Raw genomic sequence first — 18,941 nt, 5'->3', positions numbered from 1 at the left:
CACACCACACACAAAAAAACCTGACAAGGCCTCTGTCAATATCAGGGCTACATTTTAACAGAATGTTGTTTACCTTATGAAGAACAAGCATGTCAAGTTAAAAAAAAACAAAAAAAAAAAAAAAAAAAAATATATATATATATATATCTTGGAAAAATCATAAGCTCCACATTTCTGCCTTTAAATCCTCAAAAATGTTGGACTTCCGTTGTAAGAGCTTAACCATTACCTCAGTTTTGGTTTAGACAAGTGTACATTATTTCTGTGGTAATTAACATTTATGTCGATTTGTATTGAATCTGGAATATTCCTTTTTCTTTTTAAGTTTGTATAATGACAGATGTAAATGTACTGTGCCAAGATCTCTAACTATTTAAGGTGGCAATTTCGTATGAATTCATATTCACACAGAAACTAATGATTTTTATAAAAACGTAAGCATGAAGGTCCTCCCCTAAACATAACTGCTAGTGGGGAGTAAGCAGATGTACAAATGAGATTTCACCAGTATGATTCATATGAACTAGCCACCACTGCACCAAAACATGAAAAATAGTTAGGAATTGCGTTGAGAGTGAGTTCAACAGTAGAGATTGAATTAATTAAACTGCAATGTTTAAGTTTTAGCACAGCGTAGTGTAATGTAATTTAACATGATGTTTGATTTAAAAAACACTTTAGGTGGTTTTATGAAAGGTGTAGAGTTTTTCCAATAGACCTTAGTCAGGATTTGATGCCATATTGAGTTTAACGCAGATGAAAACTAGGCTGTGAGGGACACACTTAGGGTATGTTTACTTGACAACGATTTACTAAAAACGGAAGTTTTTTTCTTTGCAATTTTTAAAAGTTTCGCTTTCAGATGACAATGTTATCAAAACGATCGACGTTCGCACAGATCCGCGAAAATAACTAAACACGCTGTATTACTCATGCCAGACCAGTAGGTGGCGATGTCACTTTGTAAAGAAATGCTACGCGAATACATAATACGCATGCACATGCGTCCCTGTTTTCACAAATGAATGTTTTTGTAGTTGTTACACTGAGATGATAATGCTTTCGTTTTCAAAAACTTGCACTTTGAAACCCGTTTTCAAAAGTTTGAGTTTTGAGGCCCCCAAAACGCCATTGTCATGTAAATAAACGGCCAAAACGCATAAAAAGTCAATTTTTAGCTGAAAATGCTGTCGTGTGAATGCCCCTTTACAGTCTTCACAAAGGCACGCGCTGTATAAAGATCCTAGATCCTGTCATTTTCGCAACTCACAACTTTCAAAACTATTTTATGGAGTTTTTATCTCACTGAAAGTTTTTTCGGAAACATGCTTCGTCAGCTGAACAATCGATACACTGTTAAACAACTGCACTTCAGTCCCTCACAGCCTCGTTCTCATTCCCGCCAAAAATTAAATATGGCTGCCCTGACTAGCATCTATTATAATGTAAGTAGGTTCGTCAGTGTTTCAGTTTGAATAGTGACGACATACCGTTGCGTAACATATCGAAACACAACGCAGCTCAACATAATATGATCTCACATTGAGATGGAGGACCACGTCTACTCACTTTCAACAAGGCCAAACTACATGTGGCCCTGACAATCTGAGTCAACCTGTTGGGTGATCTGAAATGATTTGGGCCGGTCACAGGGGAGACGGTGTGATCAAAGGACTGACTCACCACGCAGATCTCTTCTCTCGGGGGCCGATTCCATCTGTCACGTTTAACAGACTGAGGCTATCTGCTGGCCACTCAGCGAGAGAGTGAGCAGTGTGGCAAACTCCTGCCAGATTGGTGCTGATTGTGTTTGATTGCATCTGAGTGCAGCTTCGACGATGGGTATAAGAGCTGGTATCATCCCACTCTTGTCACATCAACGCTGGGAAAAAAATTGGGAAACACTGCTCTGAAACATTGGACCCCTTGGAAACTCTTGGGAAAAAAGGCCTTTCTGCTATTCTTCGGAGATAATACTCAGAAAGCCCAGAGTGTGTGAGTGTCGGTGTGGTTATGACAGAAGTGAACGGTGATATACTCATAGCGTGGGTGCAGAGCGTCTCGCATGCTTGTCTTTACTTTAGTTAGGAGTTCAAGCTGTTATTACAGCGTCACACTTGTTCGTGGCTGAAGTGAGTGACTGAATGTTTGCTGGGTGTGTGAGTATGTAGGCTTGTTTACTTCAGCATAATGTCACCTTTACCACCATTTTTAGATTCATTAGCCGTGCCAATAGAGTAAAACCCATGTTTCGCTGCGTGGCCTTCGCCGGCACATTTCCCGGCTGAAAATGTTTTGTGTAAACATTTCTCCAAGGTTGTGAGTAAATGGAAATGTGGCCTTCCATTTTCACACCTCAATGGCTGTTGATGTTACAAACATTAATATATCTGAGATTCCATTTTTACAGCTATAATGACTGATCTAAGTTCAGGCGAACATCGATGGAAAAGTTGTGTGTGAGTGTGTGTGATGATATACAGACACACACATTAACACAATAAATTTGCACTAAATGAAAGTATATATAAAATATATAGCGGTCTCATAGGTCTACATTATTGGGTTTTTTAGCATGTGTCTATTCATTTGATAATATTAAATCAGAGTGTTGTTAGTACAGGCTATGGGTTTTGGATCCGCCTTTGGCCGTGTTGGGTTGTTTGTGTGTGTGTTAGTGTGATGATTAATGAGGTATTTTTGGCAAGTTGGCATTACTCATCAGTGCCATGGCAGTTTTGTTTCAAAAGTGCTGGTGCTGGAGAAAGAGGGATTTTAGCCCATCAGCAGTGTGTGATGTCAGCACACAGGACAACAAAAGACAAGTCCAAATCTGTGCTGTTTTGCAGCATTACAGGGGCCCAGGCTGGGCTGAACACAGGCCCTCTTTTCACGGGGACAAACATACCAGAGCACGCACACACACACACACACACACACACACACACACACTCTCACTCTCACACACACACACACACACACACACACCAACCACTGCTGCAGTGTCTCTCAGCAACATCAACACACTTTATCTTCTAAGGCCATGTGTATTTTCATGTGTAGGCAGCAGTTCGATGACTGTACATTGGTAGCTCATGAGTAATAATTTTTGATAGCGATAATTCATAGCAAATAATAGCACATTTCTCTGTCTATTTGTAAAACATGCAAAATCCTGACTTTTTATGGTACACTGTAAAATGTGAAATGAAGTGTAGATGTTACTGATGCCCTTTAACCCTATAAAGCTACTGTAGCATTTGATTTGAAGGCCTCTGAATGATCAACATGATTGTGCACACAATCAGCTACATGCCTTCTGTGCATTATATGTTTTGGAAATACAGAGCTTTGATCATAAAACTAAATATTATCATCATTTAAATATCATCATCTTACTAACACACATTACTGAAAAATAAAAAAAGAGTGACAATCGGTTAGATATTAATATGCATTTTATGAAAGTAGTCATACATACATATATAATCAGAATCAGAATGAGCTTTATTGCCAGGTATGTTTACTATAAAAAAAAAAATTATGCATAGACAGCCAGCCTTTAGCATAGCCAGCATTGAATTACATCTTTAAAACCAGTGGATTATTTCTCATAAATTTTACATGCCATAACAAACTTTTTTTTTTTTTTTTTGTGTAAAAAGATTTTACTTTTGTACTTTGGTTAATTCAGGGATATTAATTTTTTGACAAATAAAATAAATTAAATTAATTAATGAAAATAATTTTAGGTTAAGCTCTTTAACGACAGGTTGTTGCAATTTATCAGAAAAGAAACATAGATCAAATTTGGAAGCGGGAGAGGTGGGGGATCTGGACCCGCTGACCCCATGATGTCAGCAAACTCAAAAGGGTGTTGGAATGTAATGTCAAGCACAAACTATTTTATTCCTCTCAAAATACAATATAAAAACAAAATCAAAAACACAGGTGTTATGTCATCGTAGACGGGTATGCGTGCCTTTTATTAATTTCTCATCCGCAGGTTGAAACGTTAACAGAATTTGCGAATTCAAACGTGACACACACACACACACCTTTGTTTGTCTAATACTGCCGCTCTGACACACCAAAGCCTCTCGTGTTTTTACTTGCAAATCAGGATTACACACTGAATGAAGATTTCTAATGGAGAGAAGGCAGAATTACAGTTAATATGCCGCCAGACCAGAGGCAGATTTACAGGAACGTTTCCTCAAATCCATTAAGTTCGCTTTACAGGAATAGTTAAGCATGAAAATGAAATTTACTCACCCAAACCTGTGCTCTGTTACTATTTGAAACACAAAAAGACTTATGCACATCTTTTCCATACAAAAACAGTTCATAGTGACTTTAAAAGTACACTGTAAAAAAGATTTTTCGAAGATTATTGGAGTATGTTTTATTACAAAATACAATGTTTAGGCTTTCTGCATCAAACATTCACGTTTAATTCAATGTGTTCCTCACTGTTTCTTTGGAAATTCTACACCAAAAATACAATCAGTACAAGTCCAAAGATTTGCTTTGTATGAGGAATTTTTTTGTATGAGGAATTTTTATTATTATTTTTTTTTAACAATTGCTTTCCTTTCAGGCAAAGCTCTGACATCTAATTTCTTGTACTCTGTAAAAAAATACATGAATTAATTAATTTAAAAAAAAAAAGATTAGTGGACTACAAAGTGGACTACATTTTACAAGAAAATATTATTTCAAAAAGTGTAATTCAATGTGCTAGTTGCTGTTTCTTTGTATTTGTGAAATTTACTAGCAATGTCTAAGTGAAAATTGTTACAAAGTAAAACCTACGCAATAGCTTTGGATGAGGAAAATTTGTGTTGTTCATTCAAATTTATTTATTTATTTATTTTTTCATTTTTGTTGAACAATTAGGTTCCTTTTGGGCCAAAGCTCTGAAACCTCATTGCTTCTATGCAGTAAAAAAAATGTAATTATTCAAAGTTGTAAATAAAAAAAAGTTAGTGGACTACATATTCAAGAAAATACTATTCCACTATGTTTAATTCAATGTGTTACATGCTATTTCTGAGTAATTGTTTGTGAAATTTACTAGCAATTTAGAGTGAACATTTTTCCACATCATTTTTCCAATGTATGTTTAGATTAAAGGTATTTTATGCACTTTTTATGTTTTTTTTTTTTTTTGTCATTATTGGAGCTTGACATAGTCATGAACTTGCATACTTGCATAATAACAGCATGCGGGATTGAAGTGACACGAAGGGTGATAAATAATAGCAGAATTAGTTTTTCCGATTAAATGCAGATTTGAATAACAAAAAGGGGTCATCTTTAGAATATATCAAGCATTTTAATACTTGAGGTATGACAATAGATCACAGCAGTAGACCAAGAGACCTTCCCAGACCTGATTGACTCATGCCGTCGCAATGTTTACCGGTTGCATTTCATTCCTTTTCTTTTTTTCTAAGCAATTAGAAACAAGAGATGGTCGCCACAGGAGTGCCAGGGCTGTGCAGTTTCCGCTCATGTCGTTTGTAAAGGGCTTAACCCTACTCAGACCTGTTTATTTGCATCCCTCTGTAAGTTTCTCCCATCCGCGATGAAGCCTCACGCTACTGTACCCCAATAAACCCAGAAAACACAGTCAGAGATAGCATGAACTGACTCTGAAGGACGGGTATTGTGGATGCTGCCAGTGCCCAACAAGCCCTCTTTATGATGGCCATGTTGGATATGTGAGATCGCTGGTGGCGAGCAAGATAAGTCGAGTAATTGTCATTTACTGTAACAGCGGCTCCCATTCATTAAGAGCCCGTGTCTAATAAACTACTGGAGGAAAGCAGGCCAGCTGTACTGTGAAGCCTCACACAAGGCGGCTCTTTCTCTGCGGCCCTAAACTTTGTCAAAAGGCGAAACTGTCTACGAGCGCTCTGTGATTCAACAGAGATTCCAATAGAGGTTTGTCTTGGGGGAGCAAACAAGGCCTTCCTTTTGACTAAATGATGAAAAATAGGGTGTTCAAGAGGGACAGCAAAAACTGACATAGCTTCTTTTTTAGACTAGTTCCATTTATGTCAACTGGAAAACAAACAATTCAAGGGTTGTTGTGATACTTAACTTTTTGCTAAAAACCAGGCTGCATAATTCGCAGCAATAGTTGGTCATAAAGCTGACCAAACCTATAAAAGAGCTTGTCCACAAAGATTTCTTTCCTCTTTCAATTATTTATTTATTTATTTGCATTTATATGACAATTAAGCACATTTCCTGCCACAAAATGTTATTACTGTTATGCTAAAATAAGGATTATACAGTATTTAGATTATGATAAAATTATACATTTTGAACAATTATTTGTTTTTACTTAATTATCCGTAATTGTTTAAATTGTAAATATTTATACACCATGAGAGTGTTTGTTTCATTGCCTTGAATGTATGCTGATTGATTTTTAACTGGCCTGTCATTAATTATCATGTAATTGTCAAATAATGCCAAAAATGGAAACTTATAACAATAAAGAAAATAGAATAAATAGACTTTATTCTTTTCATGCGATACATATAGACACTCAATAATATATACACTCAAATACGTTCTTTGTACATTCACAATACATTCAAGTTTGGAGGAAGATTTGTATTTATTTATTTGTTGTTATCATTCAGCAAGGGTGCATTAAATTGATCACAAGTGATGGTAAAAACATTTATAATGTTACAAAAATGTATTTCAAATGAATACTGTTCTTTTGAATTTTGTTCATCAAATACTTTTGAAAAATAAAATCAACAAAAATATTAAAACATAAAGCAGCATAACTCTTTTTAGCAACGATAATAATAATAATAATAATAATAATCAGAAATGTTTCTTGAGCAGCAAATCAGCATATCAGAATGATTTCTGAAGGATAACTGAAGACTGGAGTAATGATGCTGAAAATTCAGCTTTGATCACAGAAATAAATTACATTTTTACATATATTCACATAGAAAACAGCTATTTTAAATGTATTGTTTTTATTGTTTACTGTGAGCATAAAATACATCTTTCAAAAACATGAAAAAAAAAAAACGTATTGAGCCCATACTTCGGAATGGTATGGTATATATATATGACCAATAGAAGCAATTTGATGAGCCAGATGTGGATATGGAAAAGCTATCTTTCTACACTTTACGGTTGTTAGAGCTCGTTAGTTTACCCATAACCTATTAAATAGTTAATACGTTTCTGTTCTCGTATCCAACTCAGACCTTCCATTACAATGGCCTCCTCATCACTGAATTCTTACATTCTCTCTTCTAGAGACACACAAACCAGATGCATTGTGGAATCCATGAATAGAAGCCCTCCAATTCCTCATCCCCAAATTTTTCAACAGTTGAGTGAATTTTTCATACAGTTGAGTGAATTCCAGAGGTGCTTCAAGAGGAACACATGTCCTCAAGGATGCTGACATTTGAATGCATTTCTAGGGTGACGGCTGTAGGAACCCAGTCGGTTTGGGGTGTCTTTGCTGGATCATGGTGGGCCATTGTGACTGCTTCTCAACTTCCTGTCAGTAACTGTCTGAGGGGGCCAAGTACTAACTTCTTGGAATGTGGCAAGTCCTTGTGAACTATTTCCTTTCTTTCCCAACCACTGTTTGCTGCTTTATAAAGTTCATTTTTCTAACCTTTTAAACTGAAGGAGTATTGACCCTGTGCATTGGTAAATATAGCTTAGGAATAATGGCATTAAATAGAATGGGCATTTTTGGAATCTGTTGCCAAACAAGCTATTGCTACTTTTGCCACTTTTAAGCAACTTTACTTGCTGTAGCTAAGCAGCTAAACCTCATCCTAAACTCATCCAGAGAGACGTGAATTTATATTTGCAGAGTTATACCAATTTTGCGGGGACTCAAACAGAACTCCCATAAGGATATTTGCTGTCATTAACTGAGCTCATGGCAGTTTAGCGCAGACCAATTAAGACTCATATTTGCTTATACATTTGTTAGTTCCTCCAAGGACCATTGTGATTGGGGCCATACATCCCATTGTTTTCCGATAATTAATGATACTTTGGTTTACTTTGGACTATACGGGGATATGAGTATAAGACGGCTAAAAGAATGGGCGAGATATACAGTAAGCCACAATTCAAACACACAAGGCTCTAATGACAAATGACTTCAGAAGGTCAGAATAAAAGTCAACACGAGAGAGCAGCTTCACTCCTGAATCACATCCAAAGATCCATTGAGGACTATAAGGAAAAGTTTGAGGGAAGAGTTTTAGGAGAAAGTTGGATTATTGAATCCAAGGGGGAAGTGGGATTGACTCCATCTGTCGAGAGGGTCTTCCAGCCGACTTTAGCACACATGCTGGATGCTGGCTCAGGAAGCTATCTCTCACACTTCCTCCCGCAGTCCTCGACATGATCCTCGAAGGGGGAGTGTACCAAAAGGCATAGCCTCTATCTAAGGGTCTTTGTCCCTATAGGGGGCCAAACAGTGGGATCCTACAGGGAAGGAAACACATGCCCCCTCCTTCAGCAACAGCAGGAGGAGAAAGAAAGAAAGAAAGAAAGCACATTACATGCTTGAAAATCAGCCCACTGCCATTCTTTTAGTAACCAAACCAGTGGGGGGACACTGTCGCTTTCAGACGTGCTCTACAGGTCGGGAGTCGTGAGATGGGCGGATGAGATTTTCTGTGAATGCACCTGTGATTGTGGCTCCCTGCATTGTTGTGGTGTTTTGTTAAGTGTCACATATCAGTAATGGAAATGAGGCAATAAAACGAAAGGGAAGTTGGTATCAGTTTCACCTGTACACAAAAGTGTGCCACAAGCGTGGTATTCAAAAGGAAGGTGGTTTACTCAAAGCACAGATCAGAAAAACTTGCTAGCTACTCGACTACCAGACTACCCATTCATAAATTACTGCAAGCATGTAAATATGCAATAATAGATTTCAAAACAACAGTAGACATGCCTCTACAGTCTACAGCAATACTACTGTACATGCATACTTGGCAAAGTTGAATGACAGTAGATGTTTGACTTGATTTTTCCCTCCTCTTTTTTTTTCTAGTATTTTTTTCTACTCAAGCATGGCGGTGATAATTGGATTGTGTGGACACCTGTGTGAGTGCAGTATATCCAGGGGATTAGAGAACGGGATAGGTGAGTCAACTCAAATTATTGTCACGTTAACCCATACAGCTGGCAGCCGCCGCCCCCTACTACTCACTAAAATAAGTTCCCAGTGGTCACAGAACCTGTCCAACTCCTGAACAACCTCTAGAGCCACAAATATGCAGGTGATTTTCTAAAGCTGGTGCATTAAATAGGCGGTTCTCAACTGATTTTGCTTCAAGAGAAACAAAGTTCTAACATTGTTTATCATGCAAAAATAAACTGTTGATTTCTACATTCTCAGAAAAAGGGGTACAACAGCTTGTCCCTTGTCCCAGTTACCCTTAAAGAGACAACTTTGTACCTTATCTACCCCTATAAGGTTTATAGTAGTATCTTAAGAGTGCATATTACTACTCTAAGGACCTAATCTGCACATTTTCGGGGTACAAATTTGTCTTTCAAAGGACTCTTCATCAGTGACAAGTTGTTGTTCCCATAAAGGTGCACATTTTGCACATAACTTTTTTCTGACAGTGTAAATGTCACTTCACACAACAAATTGTGGTCAGCACAGACCATATATTTATCCTGTATTTAACCCATATTTAATTTAGTCTGAGTTGAATTTTCATGTTGGCATTAGAGCAATGATGTGACTAAATGTTTTTGTCCTATCTATTCAAAAATACATTAAAAATATATATAATGACTTACCTACACCTCTTTAAAATGTATTTCGATATTTTTCTGGGTTATAAAGTAAAACATGCCAGGGTGATAAATTCCTGATATTGCAATAAAATGCAATGCAATGCAAAAACAAAACAAAACAAAAAGCAAAGCAAAGCAAAACAAAACAAAATAATAAAAAAAATAAAATAATAAAAAAATAAAATAAAATAAAATACAATTAAATTAAATTAAATTAAATTAAATTAAAAAAATAAAAAATAAAAATAAAATAAAATAAAATCATAAAAAAAAAAAAAAAATTTAATTAAATTAAATTAAATTAAAATCCTCACTGAAAACAAAACAAAACAAAAAAAATCAGGAAATTATATAATAGAAATAAGCATTCATAAATCTCTTACCTTTTACCTTGAAAAATATAGTTAAAAACCTTTTTGTAAATAATGACTAATATGTGTACACTCAGAAAATGTACTGTAACCATCAAATAAAAAATAATAACATGACATTTTAGAGTCATTAGATTGTAACATTTTCTTGAAAATGGTATAATTTTGGTTTAAATAGAATCACATGAAACCAAAATGAATACAATATATTTGAAAGAACTTGGCACATGCATTTTAACTAGATTTTTAAAACATTTCTTTATCATGGACATTGTTGTTCATCATTGATCCATTACTGACCCAATAACCTCACAAATTTGCATCAGCAACAAAAGATAAGGAAAGTGTTTTCCCTTACCAAAATTATTTATTTATCCTAACTACACCCAATTATGTGGTTAGCTGCATTGTATGATTTGATTTTGCATCGTTTTCCCCTTCTGTCTGCCATCAGAACACATTTGAGACCCATTTTGAGGTCCCAACTATGCAGTTAAGATCCACTGCTGTAGACAAGACGGTAGATGAGCTTTTTTAGATTAACTTTTATCTGTTAAGAAAGTCTAAGGAATATTATATTCTTCAGTGTTTGATATCACATTCGGTCTTGGTGCATGAAGGATAAATGTCAGACACTACTGCCAACAGGCCTTGTATAAGCTCGTCAGGGCGGCCATCGTTAGCAGGAGTTTGTAAACAGAGCATAGAGTGTGTGGAAGGGGGGCAGAGGTGCTGAAAGACGAGTCGGCAATAGTGAAACTCAAGCTGGTTGGAGCAGGGGAAGGAGGGGGCGCTTGTTTGACCACCGGGATGAGCGATGAGTCGACGGTCCCATCAGAGAGCACTGCCACGGCAACGACGCGGATTCACTAGGTGTCGTCTAGGCAGGTAATTCATCAGCCCATGCCGGGGCTGGGCCTCCGAAAACTTCCCATGGTCACTTCTGAGTGCGAATACGTAATGAGCTGGAGGGCTCCACATTTGCCATGGCTGATTAGACGAGAACAATGAGCCCAAACAGAACTGGCAGTCCTCACAATGGGGACTGGAAAGCCTCAAGGCATTGCCTCCATATTTCTAGAGGAAGAGAGAGAGAAAAGTGAACAAAAGTGTAGTTTATAACTGTCCTCTCTTTTGGACGGCTGTTGAACATGTACCATACTTTGTCACTAGACTTCCGAGAGTGTCTATGTGCTGTAAAGCCTAAAGAATGATGGGAAACTGTGTTTTGTCATATGTGACCCTGGACCACAAAACCAGTCATAAGGGTCATTTTTTGAAATTGAAAGCTGAATAAATAAGCTTTCCATTGGTGTATTGTTTGTTAGGATAGGACAATATTTGTTCGAGATACAACTATCTGAAAATTTGGAGTCTGAGGGTGCAAAAAAATCTAAATATTGAGAAAATCATCTTTAAAGTTGTCCAAATTAAGTTCTTAGCAAGGCATATTACTAATCAAAAATTAAGTTTTGATATATTTACGGTAGGAAATTTACAAAATATCTTCATGGAACATGATCTTTACTTAATATCCTAATGATTTTTGGCATAAAAGAAAAATCAATCTTTTTTTTTTTGCTATTGCTACAAATATACCCCAGCGACTTATGACTGCTTTTGTGCACCCGGGTCACATATTTTAATTAATAGACAGAGAAATATAGTCTCCTACAGTTTGTTGGTTGGTTTATTGAATTATCTAAATAATGATAATTTGGATCAGGATTATTGTAAACTAAAATTAAAACTAAAAGTAAATAAATAAATAAATAAAATTACAGCTTGAAATAAAAGCTGTTTATTTCAGCTATTTGCAAAGTAACATTTCTAAGTAATTTAAAAATAAATATAAATATATAGATAAATGTATCAAAATACAAACATGTTTAAAATAAATAAATAAAAATGACAAAAACACAAGAAATTACTAAAACTTTAAACTAAATTTTAAAAAAGTAAAATTTATTTAAATAAAAAAGTTTAAATGAAAATGGAAAATATAAAAATAAACAATATTCAAAAATATCTTTCAAAACTTAATTGTAAAAATGCAATTTTATCAAAAGTATAACAGTATCTTAATGATACTAAAATAGCATTCATTTGAATTCATAAAATGTATATTTACATATATTATTATAAAAGTAACATTATTTGAAGTAAATGTGAGTGTGAGGCCATGTACAACTTCTTACCGTCATACTAGGGTGTTGTGGGTGGTTGCTAGGTCATTGTTATGCGGTTACTAAGGTGTTACGAACAATTATTAGTGCATTGCTATGCAGTTGCTAAGGTGTTTTGAGTGTTTTCTAGGAGTTTGACAGGTTAGTTGTGGGTAGTTAAGTCAAAAGAACCCACAGCAAAGTCTCTAGATATAGAATTCTTCAGCCATTTTATGAAAATGAATTCAACAAGCCGATTGTATCATTCACGTCTGTAGCAGAATGAGTTAAGTTGAACTTTACTAATTGACCAATATGTATTGCAATATGCATACTTTAGCAAACTCCACTAATAACAGAATAAAAAATAGCTTGACTTTCATTTAATTCCTTTGAAATTATTAAATTATTTTCTCACTGATTATTTGTATGCAATATTAACGTACAGTTTATAGCTACACTGAAATTAACAGTCCTTTTCTGACCAACCAAAATTGTGCTAATCTTAACTAAGCAATTTGGCCTGGAAAGAGATCAACGTCATTAGCGTCTTTTGTTTGACAAAGAGGAACTGGCTCGTGGAGAGCGTTCAATCTCCGCAGCAGGCGTATCTCTTTGAACACGCTCTACGAAATGAGTTTCTCTATCAGTTGGAGACCGTTTCGCTCTCCACTTTAAAAATAGAGATGATGGGAGGGAAGCCCCTGGAATATTTATTGGGAGGGGGGAATAAATCCACAATCCACCCACAATTTTCCCTTCTCGGTCACATGTTCTTCCCGTTCATGACTGTTTTCCCAATTGCTTAACGGTATTTACATATTATTTCAATGTAGTGCGGCAGATACGCGCCGTGCTGCCGCCCAGCAATGAGGCGCTGAAAGAATTCACACTTAATTGTATTTCATAAATCATATTGGGAGCCCCTTCAGAATAAGCTCCCTGTAACAAAATGATAAAATGGCCAATTATGAGAAAATTCCAGGGTCTGTAATTTGCTAAACACACTCCAGAGAGAGTCTTTTGAGAGGAAATATAGACTCCTTGTTGAATTGTTTTCCTTTCGAGTGGCTTTACGTTATATTAATAAATAAATGATAATTGTTTGTGATCATTCGTGCTTGTTTTCGATGGTGCTTTTTGCATCTTCACACACACAACATCCATCACTTTGACCAACTGACCTCCCCCCCTCCATCAGGAAGATTGGACCCAAACTAGTGTTTTCAGTCTAAACTAGAGCCTTTTAAACGCAAATAACTGGAGTGATTGGTAGAGATAGCAGCTCCATCACTCTCAGAGCTGCTCGAATTCCTAATCACAGTATTTGTTTTAGCTTTTGCAGGTTCTGTCCAGACCTGTGGGCTGAATTCTCCTGATTCGTCATCTCGCGGAGGACCAGATCTGCACATTTGGGGACGTCGGTGTCAGCACACGTGAAGCATCAACTTTGACCTCTCAGTAAATGCATACTTTGGAGCCGTGCTAAAACAGTCGTGCATATGGAATTTACTAATGCCATTTTGTTCTGTGTGACTCATTTCACCAAAATAAACTCCAAACCATTTTTATAATAAAACTATTTTAATGCAAGATAACTGATTGTCTTCAAAAACGATTAGTAATTTCTGCCATACGGTATTGGTCTTTGTTAATACATCAATGTAAGAATCATTTTGAAATGTTTGGAGATAGCTTTACTTGGTTTTTGAGAGAGATTTAATGCATTTTATATGTTTATTCAAAAATAAAGAAAGATGTTATATATTCATACAGTTTTATAATTAAGCTTCAGTCAAGTTACTATTAAAAAGTAGTTAACTATACTACAGTTTTAAACTACTGTAAATCGAAGAAAAAATACTAGAAACCAAACTTTTATAGAACAAAGTTGAAGATACAGAAGCTTTTAACTACATGTTTTGCTACAAAAAAGACAGAGGGACTCAAATGAATCAGTGAGTCATTTATTTGAATTGATTTATTGGAATGAAGCAACCAAACAAATTGATTCACTAAAATCAGCTGCACTTTTCAACATTTTTCAAGCCAGTTTAGGAGAGTCTTTGATTATCTCATTCAGCTATGAAGCTTTTTGTGTAAAATAATGTGATAAAAGATGCTTTGTCATGCTACTGGTTGAAACATTAGTTGTTCATTTGTTGGTATTACTCATTTGGAAAATTAATTGCTGTATATCAGTGACTTTTGTTCAAAAACAACAAAAGATTGATTGTCAGTACATTGTTTGTCTATTCAAAACTTTCGCCTGTCACAATATTGTGATTTTTTTTTCTTAATTGTCTTCATTTTAAGTTTATTGGCAAATATTGATATATGCAATTAATTATTACATAGTAAGTAATTACATTAAAATGCATTATTTTGCTTTGTTACTTTTCATTATTTTTAAAATGCTTTGTATATATGGTGGTTTTTTACAAGGTTTTGAAAAACTTGAACTGTTTAAATGTAATGTCATGTGGTATGACCATCAAGTAAAATGCAGTATATTTTTATTACCCTGTCCAAATACATGTGAGTGTACACATCTTTATTTTACTTCTATTTTTCGAGGTGTTTTTTGTTTGTTTGTTTGTTTTAACAAATATCATGAACTATAAAATCATAAATGTCACTACATTTTTGGGAATCACACCACATGACATTTTAGAACCTGAACTAACCTGTCTTGTCCTAAAAATACCAAATTATCTGTTAATTTGAGAGATTTGTTAACATAATTTTGTTTTATATTTTTTTCCCTACATGTTTCTGCATGTTGGTTGCACCACATGACTTTGATTTGGCAGACAAAAGTTTTCAGTTATTAATAAGCAGTAAAACTTTTTTTTTGGTCATTTTTATTCTTCAAAGAAATAATAATAAATGATACCAAACTAATTAATTAGGGCTTCCTTTGAATAATTTATGATATCAGGAGGACAGTTGCATCACCCTGACATTTTTAGCATTTCCAACCAAAAAATATTAAAATGACTTTCAACTGAGAAAATTAAAACATGCTTATGATAATGAAGGTGTATTCAAGTCATTATGTGCATGAATCACATTTTTTTTATGTATTTTTATTTTTTTAGTAAATTAATACATCTGGACCAAAAACGTTACGAATCGTAAGATTAAGTCATTAAAACCCTTTATTGATTGACCACTTTTCTGAATAATGCAGGGGAAGTGTATACGCCTAAATACGTTACACCTCTGCCTTCTAGTGCACTGTATGTAAATGAGTATATGAGTCATAATTAATCTTAGTGTAGGGCGTCCTGTTGGAATACAATACAGTACGGGAAGGTGTAACTGTAGAACTCTTATGCAGTATCAGTGTGGCAGCCCTGCGGTGCTGAAACTCTGTCACATTACTGTCTCTCGAAGCTCCCAGGCCAGCGCTGTGCTCTCCGCATTCAACAGTCTCTTTATTTAAACACAAAGTGCTGTGACACGCTGCTCTCCATCAGCTTCCACTGCTTCCTTTCACCTCTACCTGCATTTATATTTGGGCACATTCTTGTGTTTGCAGTCACTTCTCAAGTACTATTTGTGAAAAAGGATATTACCTCACGTAATTGATGGTTGTTGAGCAAGCACTGAGAGTCCATTTGCGACAGTGTGGAGAAGGTCCTGACAAACCTGAGCTCCTTCCGTGTTAGGACCGGATTGCACTCTACTTTTTCCCAGGTTAACACCGAATGTTATTAAAGCAAGTTGACCGCAGGGTCAACACAAGAGCGGGCCATGAAAACAAACAATTAATTTGGCATGGAGGTGTAATGGGATGATCTCCCGGCAGGGCCGGATCCATTGTTCGGCTGGAATTAACCATGGCAGGTCATGTGTCACTGGGCACTGACCTCGGTCCATTCACTAGCCCACACTTGCATTAGCCATGGCCCGGCAAGGGGTCAAACACAGTTACAAGCCAGCCAAACAGCCCTCCCAACACATGCACACAAAACACTCACTGCCTTCCAGTTCCTGACAGCAGAAGATCTTGCCAAACAAAGGCACGGCATTACCAGTAAGGGATATCCAGGCCGCAAGACGCTCATCCCCCAACTCTTGCTCTTTGGAAAAGCTATTGTACTGTATGTATTGCGGCAGTTCAGAAAAGAAATGTCCAGTGAGTGTCGCTAAAAAGACATTCAGATTTATTCAAAACAGATGAATGTTAACCTGGCAGCATTTTATTACGTTGGTTGTTGTACGTATCGCGGCAGTTCGTAAATTAAATGTCAGGTGAATGGCGCTAAAAGTGTGTTTGGATTTATCCAAAGCAGATGAACGCAAATCTGGAAAAGTTCAATGATGTTGTCGTTGTACATATTGCAAAAGTTCGGAAATTAAATTAAATGAGTGATGCTAAAAGCACGTTCAAATTTATCCGAAACAGATTAACGTGATTCTGGGAGCATTTTATTACATTGGTTCTTATACGTCTCGCAACAATTCAGAAGTTAAATGTCAGGTGAGTGGCACTAAAAGCATGTTCAGATTTATCCGAAACAGTTGAACATGAATCTTCCGATGTTTCATTACTCTGACTGTTGTATTGTAGCAGTTCAGAAATGAAGTGCCAATAAAAGTACTTAAAGCACGTTCAGATTTGTCCAAAACAAATGAACATGAATCTGGCGACATTTGATGTCATTATTTCACTCTAAAAGTGCAATCGGTTTTATTCAAAGCAGATGAATGTGAATCTGGCAGCATTTTATCGTGTTGGTTGTACATAAATTTTGGTAGTTTTGAAGTGAAATGTCTGGTGAGGGATGCTAAAAGCACATTCAGATTTGTCTGAAACTTTATTTCATTATTTCATGTTAAAAACGAGTTGGATTTTATGCACGGTAGATGAACATGAATCTGGCATGAACATGAATCTGGCGACATTTGATGTCATTATTTCACTCTAAAAGTGCAATCGGTTTTATTCAAAGCAGATGAATGTGAATCTGGCAGCATTTTATCGTGTTGGTTGTACATAAATTTTGGTAGTTTTGAAGTGAAATGTCTGGTTAGGGATGCTAAAAGCACATTCAGATTTGTCTGAAACTTTATTTCATGTTAAAAACGAGTTGGATTTTATTCACGGTAGATGAACATGAATCTGGCAACAGTTTATAAAATTAGTTGTTGTATGTATCGCCATTGTATGTATCGATTGGTACTAAAATGCATTTGATTTTATCCAAAGCAGATGAACTTGAATCTGGCCATTGTTGATTAGGTTGGCTGTGGTTGAAATGTCTGGTGAGTGGCGCAAAAATGTTAATGCTCTTTCATGTTTGAAAATAGTGTGCCACTGACATTAAACCTAACTGATCGTGTTAACAAAAGTAAACGTGAGATAAAAAATGGATTTGCTGAAGCAACTATACCATTCCATCGTGCTTCTGCAAGTCTTTGAGCTCTTTTATCGACTGTCGTGACTCACAGTCATTTTTGCAATGTTGTACCGGGTGCGCTACCAAGCATGTTTACTACATCAGAAAGGCCATACAAATCATGCACTATGAAAAGCCATAGCACAGTATTGTGCAAATAACTGTGAAAATAAGTGTTTATTAATTAATAACCTGTCCCTGTAATCATAATTTGTGTGAACAGTAATAAAAGTTATTGGTGTTTTACTGCCTCTAGTGTTCATTTCAGCTGGAAACTGCGGTGAATTGTATGTATAGGTACGTTTTTCAAAAATGTAGGTTACGTTTTTTCCAATAAGCCTACTATAGGTTGTCATTTCCTCCTGTGCAATTGAAGATGGCAATGTGTCTGTGACACCTTCAAGTGAATCATCACTTCTAAAGGTACATTTACTCAAGTCAAAGTCACTTTACACTCGGAGAAGAACAGTTTAGCACGTTCACTCTGACATATCGGCCACAGGCCACCCATCAGGATGGCTTTATGTTGTCCGTATGTTGCTGTTATTTCACGACTCTCTCAGGCGCGGCTCAAAGTTGCTGACTTCATTTACCGTAAGTCACCCGAGGCGCAAATCGCTCCGGAGCATGTGGGGGATAGTCAGAGGTAGTTAGCATGCTAGTACACCTGACAGATGCGCAGTGCAACTGCGGTATGCCGAAAAACATCTGATCCTGTAGCCTCGGGCCACAGATACCACAGAAACGTGTTGTGTGGATGACAGACAGTTATGCAAAATGATATTCGTGCTGCTAATCCTACTTAGCATACATCTGTGATGTGACTGTGAGTATTTGTTATCTACAGCGTTTCACAGGTATATCATCCATATTTAAACACAAGCAAACAACAGCTGGAAGTTGACGGCACACGTTCTCCGTTGTGACGGGCAGACTTCAGGAGACAGGAGTCGCTTTCTCTGTTAATTGATTGGGTGGAAAAGGACAGGCTGAAGCCCCAAAGCACAGAGCCTGAATTAAAACTTCAATCCCCCATGTAAGACTCAATTTCATCTGTGACCCGACATTATACAAATGAGAAGAGAACTGATAGGTGCCTCCTCCATAGATGGAGTCCCTGAGCTGTAGGCCTGCGATGGGGGAAGGGGTCTCTGTTCATCTAG

General features: G+C 36.4%; 1 long non-coding RNA gene across 3 annotated transcripts in view; it reads left to right on the top strand.

Annotated features, from left to right (window-relative positions):
• Positions 1 to 14,687, top strand: part of LOC107727074 (uncharacterized) — a 49,676-nt gene extending 34,989 nt beyond the window's left edge. For 2 of the 3 annotated variants that reach the window (XR_001638323.1, XR_001638325.1), the window contains exons 4-5: positions 9,077 to 9,168; positions 13,707 to 14,687. This is a non-coding gene — a long non-coding RNA (uncharacterized LOC107727074). Of the gene's footprint in view, positions 1 to 7,302; positions 7,378 to 7,472; positions 7,595 to 9,076; positions 9,169 to 13,706 lie in introns of those variants that run through there. The other variant, XR_001638324.1, reaches the window with a different exon arrangement.
• The last annotated feature ends 4,254 nt before the right edge of the window (positions 14,688 to 18,941 follow it).

Source organism: Sinocyclocheilus rhinocerous, unplaced genomic scaffold (assembly GCF_001515625.1).
Source record: "Sinocyclocheilus rhinocerous isolate Xijiao unplaced genomic scaffold, SAMN03320098_v1.1 scaffold1960, whole genome shotgun sequence".
NCBI classification, from domain to species: domain Eukaryota; kingdom Metazoa; phylum Chordata; class Actinopteri; order Cypriniformes; family Cyprinidae; genus Sinocyclocheilus; species Sinocyclocheilus rhinocerous.
This window is presented reverse-complemented; position numbering and strand designations above follow the sequence as displayed.